The sequence below is a fragment of the Pinus tabuliformis genome, chromosome 9 (assembly GCF_031772625.1).
Source record: "Pinus tabuliformis cultivar Carrire ecotype Pingquan chromosome 9, CPIR1, whole genome shotgun sequence".
NCBI classification, from domain to species: domain Eukaryota; kingdom Viridiplantae; phylum Streptophyta; class Pinopsida; order Pinales; family Pinaceae; genus Pinus; species Pinus tabuliformis.
This window is the reverse complement of record NC_142307.1, coordinates 1,390,226,567-1,390,237,175: the sequence shown is the minus strand read 5'-3', so window position 1 is coordinate 1,390,237,175 and position 10,609 is coordinate 1,390,226,567.

Here is a 10,609-nt window from a genome sequence, read left to right as displayed (position 1 = left end):
AATCTATCTACCTATCCCTCCATCCTCTCTCTCTCTCTCTCTCTCTCTCTCCCCTGCTTCTATCTCTCTTCCCTACTTCTTTCCTCTCCCCCTCTCTCCATCATCTTTATCACTCCCTCTCTCCCTCTCTCTCCCCCTCCAACTCCATCTCTCTTTCCCTCCCTCACTCCACTCTCTCTCTCTCTCTCTCTCTCTCTCTCTCTCTCTCTCTCTTACTCTTCAGCCTCCAACTCTATTACTATATCCCTCCCTCTCTCCTTCTCTCCTCCATTCTCTCCATCTCTCCTTCTTTGTCTTTATCTCAACCCCAAACATACACACACTCTCTCTATCTCTCCATTGTTACTCACTCTCTCTCTCCACTTCTCACTCTCTATGTATTTCTTCTTCCCTCCCTTTCTCCCCCTCCAACTCCATCTCCCTATCCATCCCTCTCTCCTCCTCTCTCCCTCCCTCTCTCCTCCTCTCTCTCAAATCTTCTCTCTCATACTTCCTCTTTCTCCCTTTCTCTCCTACCTACCTCACTCTTCCCCTATCACACACTCTCTCTCTCCCTTTTCCCTCTAATCCTCTCTCTTACCCCATCACTCTCCTTCTCCCTCTCAAGTATTGTCTCTCATTCTTCCTCTCTCTCACTCTCTCTATCTCTCTCTACCCTCTCTGTCTCTCGCTCTATGTTACTATATCCCTCCCTCTCTCCTTCTGTCTCTTTCTCTCCCCCCTTCTCTCTATCTCTCCTTATTTATCTCCTTATCTCACCCATAAACATACACTCTTTCTCTCCATCTCTCCCTTGCCAGTCCCCCCCTCTCTCTCTCTCTCGACTTCTCACTCTCTATGTATTTCTTCTTCCCTCCCTCTCTCCCCCTCAAACTCCATATATCTATCCCTCCCTCTCTCCTCCTCACTCTCATCCTTCCTCTCTCTCCCTCTCTCTCCTACATTTATCTCTCTTCCCCAGTCACTCTCTCTCTCTCTCTGCCCTCCAATCGTCTCATTATCTCCCTCCCACTCTCCTCTCTCTTCCCCCTCCATCTTTGTGTCGCCCTCTCCCTCTTTTACCCTTCTCTACCTCTCTCTCTTTTTATTCCTCCTCTCCCCTATTCAGTTTATATCCATCTCTCCCTTGTCACTCCCCCTATCTCTCCACCTCTATAACTTTATGTCTTTGTTCTTACCTCCCATATATATAGAGTTAATATATATCATGATATATTAATATATATTATAATATAACAAATTTAATATTGGATTAAAACAAAGTTATTATATTTAATATTATTAATATTATGATATATTAATATGAATATTAGATTTAATAATAATAATAATAATTTTTTAATATTAATATTATGGTTAATAGTATTTGTATGGTATTAATAATAATGTGGTCCATGGTATTTTTCCCATAGGATTCACCTAAATAAAACCTTATTTTTTGAGTTTACATAAATATAAAATGGTTAATGGAGTAAAGATAAAAAGAGGTTTTATTTATTTACCATACCTCTAGTTTATTTTTTTATTTTTTATTTTATTTACCATACCTTTGGAGTAAATATAAAAAAAAAAAATCTTATTTATTTACCATACTTCTGGATTATATATATATATATATATATATATATATATATATATATATATATATATATATATATATATATATATATATATATATATATATATATATATATATATATATATATATTTATCATAGTTCTTTTTATTTACTATTTGTAAACCTCTTTATATTTTAAATTTATGTTGTGTTTATACATAATAATAATTAAATTTATTTGTAAATAGGGCCGACATTGGATTAACAATGTTAAATGTTAAATATTAACGTTTACATTTACGTTTATGTTTACATTTACATTTAAGTTTACATGTTTACGTTTTTAGGTGAGATCTACCCCATGGGCTTGATAAGTTATAATTATTTTATTTTTAATTATAAATTACAATTAACTTTGAAAAATACATATAAATAACCAAAAACAATTTTATATTAATTAAAATAAAATAAATTTCAATTAATTGAAAGTTAAAATAATATTATTTGAATGAAAAGTTGTTTTCTATTTTCAAAGAGAGTAAAGAGATTTGTAATTATTTTATTTAAACTTTGAATTACAAATAACTTAATAATTTAATAATTTGAACTGCCCTAAATTTAGGGTTTTGGGTGATTTTTCCCTAAACCGTAGGGTTAGATCATCTTGCCTTGATAATTGGCAATGTAAAGGAATTGTTTTACATCTAGCACTGTTTTTACCAAGGTAACACCTATCCAAATCTTTGGGAGGATAAAACTGATCTAGATTGTGCGGTTGGATTTTTAGTGGATCCATGTGTTTGGTGCCCTTGAAAACCTACATCTCAACCATCAAAGTGATTTTAGATTCTATCGGCATTGAACTAGCGACAACTAGTTGGGAACTAGAGAAAGAGAGATGCAGTGAGTTGCTGAAACCTGGAAAAAAACTAGTAGGTTTTTAGATTCAAAGTTCCTTGTAACGGAGACATGGTGGGTGCTTCAGATATTAGTTACATGTTTGGTAGTTTGAACCACTGCCGATGGATCAATGGATGCCAAGGTTTCATCGGTCTTTGACAAAGTTCGGATCTGATGCTAGATTACTCTCGCATTGTTGTTGAGCTAAATCAAATATTTAACTTGCAGAATGATTGATCCAATCATTAGGCACTATGTAAAAGGTCAAATATCTTGCTTCTTGGCTGATCCATATATTTTGCTAGATTTGGTGAGTAAGTCTTAACAAAGTGTGATAAAGCATCTGGTAATTAATTTTAGATTTTCTAGAGTATTTCCATATCAATTTTTTATTATTATTAGATTACGTTTTTCATCTATATCTCGAAGATGACAGTGGATGGTTCCAAACTTAGATTTGACATTTTTTAATTATTTAAATCATATTTATTAGATTTTTTTTGAAGCTTCTCTACATTATTCATTTTTCTTGGAAGATCAGATCTTCCATATATGTCTTCAAAACTTTGACCCAGAAAACCATTCTCCTTTTTCTCTTAAATGTGTTATTTTGGTTGAATTCAAATTGCAGATATCGGTAGACATGGCTTCGATTGCAAACTTTAGCAACCCGGAAAGCATGGCGCAAAGGAAACATAATAAAATTGTTGAAGCAATTGACCTGCATAATACTATGGATAATTATGGGCAGGCTCTGGACACAATGGTTAGTTCACCAAAACAAGGTAAGTTGTAACGATACTCTATGTTTCTTACTCAAAATGTTGATGAATATAAGTGGAATTTGAAAAGTTAAAAAATTTGCTCATGTAAATTTTACTTTGCATATAATTTCCGCATATAATCTTTGTTCAAGGAGTATATTCGTTATTTAATCTAAAGAATTATTGATTCACCATAATTATAAAAAATATATATATATAAAATGAATCATTGCAATAGCAAAATGATAGTCATATTGCAAATAGCGGGGTTATCAAGATCATATAGAAAATATATGTTACAACAATTGAAGCACTTGGAAAAGATCTACAAGCCATATGCATTCTACAACAATTGAAGCACTTGGAAAAGATCTACGAGCCATATGCATTCTACGAAGGAAGGTGAATTATATGCAATGGAGATGAAATACAAATTTGTTGGTGTTGTATTGTTTTTCTATGAAGGAAGGTGAATTATATGCAATGGAGATGAAATAAAAATTTGTTGGTGCTATATTGTTTTAAACATTTTGATTGGTAATCAAGCAGCATACATTAATACTTTTTTTAATATATTTATGCAGATTCGATACAGTTCTGAAAAATTGTTTCAAGAGATCTTTGAAGATGAACGAGACAATTTTGGATTTGATGTGAAGATGAACGAGACAGTTGATGTTAAGATTATTTAGTGGAAAAATTACATTGGAAATATTCATATTCCCTAACTTGGTGAATATATCTTAAATGGGTGAATATGTATCAGTGGATCACAATGGTTGTAATTGCCAACATCAATTTTCACTTCACTAGGTTCACTATTTCTAGGAGAGTGATGGGGGCTGTTGGAGAAGAAAGTTGTCCAGATATAAATGGAGGTAGTGCCAATGTGAACATTGAACTCATTTCCACCAGCAATGATCTCATTAATGACGTGTTTACATCGCATGGAGGAAGTTACACGTTTACAAATATTACTCCAAGGAAATATAGGTTGGTTGATTCCCATCATGAATACATAAACTTCATCAATCCTCAAGCAATATACAAATATCAGGTCATATCAAATCCCACTAAATTTTTTTTCAAAAAGGAAAGGCCATGATATTTTTCTCTCTTTGCCTTTGTTTGATACATAGAATAATTTTGGATATTCCTTAAGGATGAGTGTCCACAGGACACTGTAGCTCTCCATGAAATCAAACGTGAAGAAGTGTAAAGAGCGGGCTTTGTGAGCCAATTGTTAAACAGAGGAAGAAGATACAAGGTCCTGCCTAATGCCAATCCTAGCTAGGATGGTGCTACGAATGAGGTACAATGATTGAGGTTTATAGAGTATATTTTCTATAATATTATCTTTCAAATATGTGATTCTCATGTTCTCTTAATAGTTGCTGAAAGAGGCTCTCCAAAGATAGAGTTGGGCTTTGGAAATCTGGTAGTAGATGACATATTTTACGTCCCAAGTTATGATATGGATGGCTTAGTTGTTTCTGAGGGTAACCCTATTTTAGGTGTTCATGTATATATTTATTCAGATGATCTCCATGAGGTGAAGTGCCCTCAAAGAATCTCCTTCGTCAAATCAAGTGCTTTGTCATGCAATATCTGATGCATATGGGAAATTTGCTTTTAATTTTATTCCATGTGGAAAATAAAGGTTGTTGCCATTCTACAAGGGTGAGAATACAATATTTTATGTTTAACTTCCATCTATAGAGGTTCTTGTTGAGCACAGTCATGTTAATATATCTCAGCCATTTCAGGTCACAGGTTTCTCAGTTGGACGACTTGTGGTGAATTCTGAAGGAGTCCTTTTTGAAGGTGTTAAGATATTATTTGATGGACGAGAAAGATCTACAACACATGTTCAGGGATTTTACAAACTTGATCATTCAACATCAACATGCTACACAATCAAGGCTGAGAAGGATCACTTCGAGTTTAGCAGTTTGGAGAATTTCATGGTTGTGCCAAACATGGCTTCAATCCCAAAGATAGAAGCAACACATTATAATATTTGTGGTTCCCTAAAATTAGTGACAAATGGATATTATGGCAAGCATCAAGTTGGTTTGACACATGGGCCAGACAATGTTAAGCCTCAACTAAAGAGGATTGATGATATGGGAAACTTCTGCTTCAAGGTTCAACCATGTTAATATCGAATATCCCCACTGACCACAACAGCAGAACGCGATTCTATTCTTCAATTTTCACCATCACATATTGATGTGACAGTAACTAGACCAATGTTTGGCATTGAATTTATAAAGGCCCTTGTTGATATACATGGATCAGTGATATGTAAGTAAGGATGTGACTCCTCGGTTTCTATATCACTTACTTCTCTTGTTGTTGAACTTTGGGTTCGGAGAAGCTTAACTCTTTAAGTTTAACAAATGAGAGCAGTGACTTCATATTTGAGAAATTCCTACCTGGTGCATTGTGTCTTGACATAAAACATGGACCTCCATCTGATTTGTTAGACTTGGATTATGATTGGTGTTGGGAGAGAAAGGTTATTGATGTCAATGTTGGTGTTTCTGATCATTCAGAGATAGTGTTTATCCAAAAAGGATATTGGTTGCGTATTATGTCTACTCATCCCGTGGCTTCTTACATTGTACAACCAAACAAAGAACCAATGAATTTTTTGATTGAGAAAGGATGGTAGCAAATATGCTTAGAAGCTTCTCGTGTGCACATGCTTCATTTCTTGAACTCGTGCATTTTCTTTGGAATGTCTTCATTAGAATTCAATGTATTGAACCATAAGCCTATATATTTGACTAGTGAAAAATATCTACTGAGTGGTGAAATGCATGTTGATTCAAGTTCTTATCCCAAATCAAATGAGTTGTCTCGAAGCATTATTGTAGACATATGGCAAAAGGAGGGTGCATTTATAGAGATGATCAATAATTTCAAACTTGTTTCAAGTGATAATGGACCAAGAAACATTGTTGTATATCAATACACTCATTGGGTCAATCTTGAAGATGAAACGGTATTTGTTTTGAGAGATAAAAGGAATGCTAGTGAGAAAAATAGTTTTGAAAAGGTCTTGTTTTATCCAAGAAGTTGGCACGTTGCTGTTAAAACTGATGGGTGCCAACCTGCTATTCCTTCTTTTGTGGGGTGCCTAGGAAAGTACATTCAGGGTAAGTGCTGCTAGCAATCTGAGGTGTTGACATTAAAATAATTGCTCAAAATGACAGTAGCAATGGCCTTCTGAAAAAAGGGTGAATTGGTTCTTCAAACTTCAATAGGATCAGATGGTTTGTTTTTGGGTGGTCCTTTGTATGATGATATTGAGTACTATGTTGAATCTTCCAAGGATATCTTTTAAAAGCACTTTCATAGGACCCATTTTGAAGCTTATTTTTATGCTTATCCAATATGATCGGACGCCCCACTCAACTAGCTAAACCATAAAGAACATTTGATCGTCAGTATTCGACCTTCTGTGCAGTCCCTGCGTTTGTGGTACTCAGTAGAGGAATCACTGAATTTGCATCAAACAACCGCTAGATATGGACAAAACCTCTTCAATTGCATTGCTTGAAACTACAATCATGTAAGTATGGATTTTACTATTACTTTCAACGCTTTACAATGAAACTAGTGTAAATGAAGGTTGTATGTGGATAAAATATAAAACATTGTAGACACGGGTTTTCTTTTATGTGTATGCAGGGGCATACATGATAAAATATTTGAGAGTGAATGGGATACTATTTCAAGAGCTTTCATGCTCTATCTTGAGACTTAATATGCAACGTGGAAGTAATTTGATCGTACAGGAAATGAACTCATATCCTGATAATGCATACAATTTCTTTGTGGACATATTGATTGATATGATGGGGAGCTTTAAATCATTAAAGGAGCTGGTCATATGTGTTGTGCCTTTGCTTAAATAAATATGTGTCTTCTCATTTTTTTGTTCGAGAGGCTTCCTAATCTACAATGTTTGTTAATGGGTGACAACTTTATCTTGGTAAAAATAGAATTTTTGCTTTTCTTTTACATGTGCAACGAACAACATGTTTCAATGTTTAAGAATGTTTGCATTTGCTTAGGTTGACTATTATGTTTCGGTTCATTATTATGTCATGTTTGTAGATTTTGGTATATCTAATAGATATGAAACAAAACCAAGTAACAACTTTGTTTCATATCTATTCCTTAATGAAAATTTACACTACTTAATTAAAAAAGTTAACCTATTATAAGACGTGAAAAGACCATAAAATTATTCCATGGTTTTGTCCAAGATGTTCATAATGAATATTTATGTCTTTTACCTCATAAATGAGTGCATAGTTGGCTTATTCTAGTTTTGAAATGCAATGCAGGAACTTTCAAAATATCCCATACCTCGACGTCTCAGATCCCCACTCTCTCATCTCCGTATATATAGGTTTATGTAGACATAACTGAATTTCATGATAGGGAAATCAATGTATTAGGTTGCTTTCTTCAGAGCACCCCTGCTCTAGAGATGATAGAACTTTGTTTAATTGATGACTTGAATTATGACGATCCACGATATGTAAATTTTTTGGAGGAAGTGATGTATTTGAATAGAGTTTCAAAGCAAGCAAGGATATTGGTATGAGAATCTTATTTTTAAATACACGCTTCAAAATCTTTAAACTGTTGACCAATAAAAAGGCTTTCGGGCTTCATTTTCTTTTATTTTTTTCTTTACGGAAGGGTATGACCAATGCAAGTTGTATGCAGATATGAGGAATAATTCTATTGTTGATATGAGGATGTGGACACCAGTGGAATGACCTGCTTAGTCTTGGGAAACATTAAGTATGGAAGCAGATGGCAGTCTCATGGAGTGGGTATGCGACATTTTGCCCCATTTTCATTTTGTTTATCATTCGTTGTTTGCACTGGTTCTAATAGTCAGTTTTAATTATTTATATTTTTTCATATATTTGATTAACATTCCATGTTTCCCAGGAAAGGTAACATCTTTGGTTGCTTTAGATGAGCAGACTGTAGGATTAGGATGTTCCCAATGAGTTTTGAACATTTGTCCAATATTCCTTGTCGATTTTGGATTGTCATTGTGGGTTATCACTTTAATTGTTATCTGGTTTGACATTTGATTGACAACGAAATTCCATGCTTTTATAAATTATTTGTATGTTAATTTTTAAAATTATTTAAGAAATTTGTCTTCAGTAGCCACACTTCAAACAATGGATTTCACACTACTAGGTTTAAGGTTTGGGTTATGTATTTGGTTAAAATTTCCCAAGATTTATATCATATCTCAAGTGTCAGGTTTGGGTTATTTATTTGGTCAAAATTTCCTAAGATTTATATCATATCTCAACCTTTTGAAATTCATGAATTCATGCCATTCGAATGTAACACATCATGACAAGGATGAGCCCTATTAAGCTCACCAACTCTGTTACTATGCTTCATGAATCATAATTTAAATGGACTCTGAATTTGGTTCTTTTCCTTGACTAAACATTATTAAGAAAAATCCTCTCATTCAAACTCAACACCAAGTCATACTCAAAATTTTGACATGTGAATAACATTTGCTCAGCAGCAAGTTTGACGCCCAAGTCTTTGTAAGTCAGACAAGATTGTCAATTTAAAAAAAAAAATGATCATATCCTTAAATTGTTAGCCCTTGGATTCCTTCATTAAAGAAAAGATCATTCTATGATATTGATAATTGGTCTATCAAAATATGGATGGGGTGAAATATGAGTTAAGGAGTAGAGAAAGAAATTTTCACTGACATTTCCTAGAATATTTTGAACTTTTGGGGGCACATCACGTGACACTACCATCACGACACCAACATTTTTTGGTAAAGTTCCACTGCAAGAGGCATCCACTGATTCACGTTCCTCAACCTATGACCGTAAAGATGATTCTTCCTGAACATTTTTCCTAGATGATGATAATGATATATAGTCCTTATCATCATAAAGTATGGATTTTCTTTCTTCACCCGTGCTCCACCTTCCCCCTCCCAATTGTATATAAGCATCAGTTTCTCTTGCATGCTTCCCTCCGATTGCAAAGTTATACCCATACCTGAAATCCTCGTCTTGATCTTGGTTCTTATGCTTCTCTTCTTCTAAGCTAAGCAATCGGAAAAACATTACCTCCCTACCACCACAAATCGATAAACGATTTTTCCTACACTATCTTTCAAGCTCCACAAGAGGAATACTAAACAATTCTCGATCTGTTTCTCCCTCTCCAATCACCATAGAAATATCTTGATTTGGACCAGATCCATCTATTATGTCCATAAGATTGGATTTAGAACTATCAAGGTCCTTTAATGGTGGGGCATCTCCACATATTGAATGAAAGGGAGGGACAACTAAATTTCCAAACCAAAGAAAGGTAGCTCTCCGTCCATTCACATAAGCATATGAAAGGAGAAACCAGTTTGAACAAACCCGAAGAACTTTCATTACTCTCTCCTGCAAGCACGCCATAATATAAATGTAAAAATTCAAAAAAGGATCCACACAGTCATTACACTAATTATGATAGTTTTTTATGAGTAAAAATTACCAATCGACTTGCTAATTGATGACCAATAAGGGGCTTGATCTTAATACATGATCTATTTTCATCATTACTATCCTCAACATGTTCTATTATTTGGAGTTAGATTTCCTGATTGGTAGGCGTGTTTTTCCACATTTATATTTTTATCTCCCACACAATTGGAATCTTGCTACATTTGGCCTCCTCTAATTCCCTAAGCTACATGTGTTAAAGAGGGTACAAAACACTAATGATATTTTCTTTTGCCATAAGTTCTTCTCATTTTTTGGTTGAACTCTGTGGAAATTTTATTCATGCCAATTATGTGGGAGGAAATAATGTTCCATTGTTCTTTTTTATCATCTTTTTTTATGAGTTAGCATGCTTCTATTGTACTATTTCATTACGACTGTGTCATGTAAAGATCAAGTTGAGTGGGTTTTACATTTGATTTCCTTTGTAGTCAACAACTGAATATATAAGTTTTCTATTAGGTTGAATGATGGGAAAACACACTTTGATTTCCACTAGTGCTCTCTTTTTTATATACTATCACAAGTGCACAAATACAAACTCACTTTTCTTTTTACATGGATAAGAAAATGATGACAACTTCGTATTTTGTAGTGACAAGGATAACTATGTATTGGAGCTAGACCTTGAGCCCTTCAATTCATCCTTTCCTTACCCAACACGACCATATCCTATTGATAACAGAGTTCAATTTCTAAACCAACATTTGTATTCAATACTACTTCATGATAAAGAAAGAAAACAACCATTGTTGGATTTCCTTCGAGCATGCAAATACCAAAGCCATGTCATTTTTATTTCC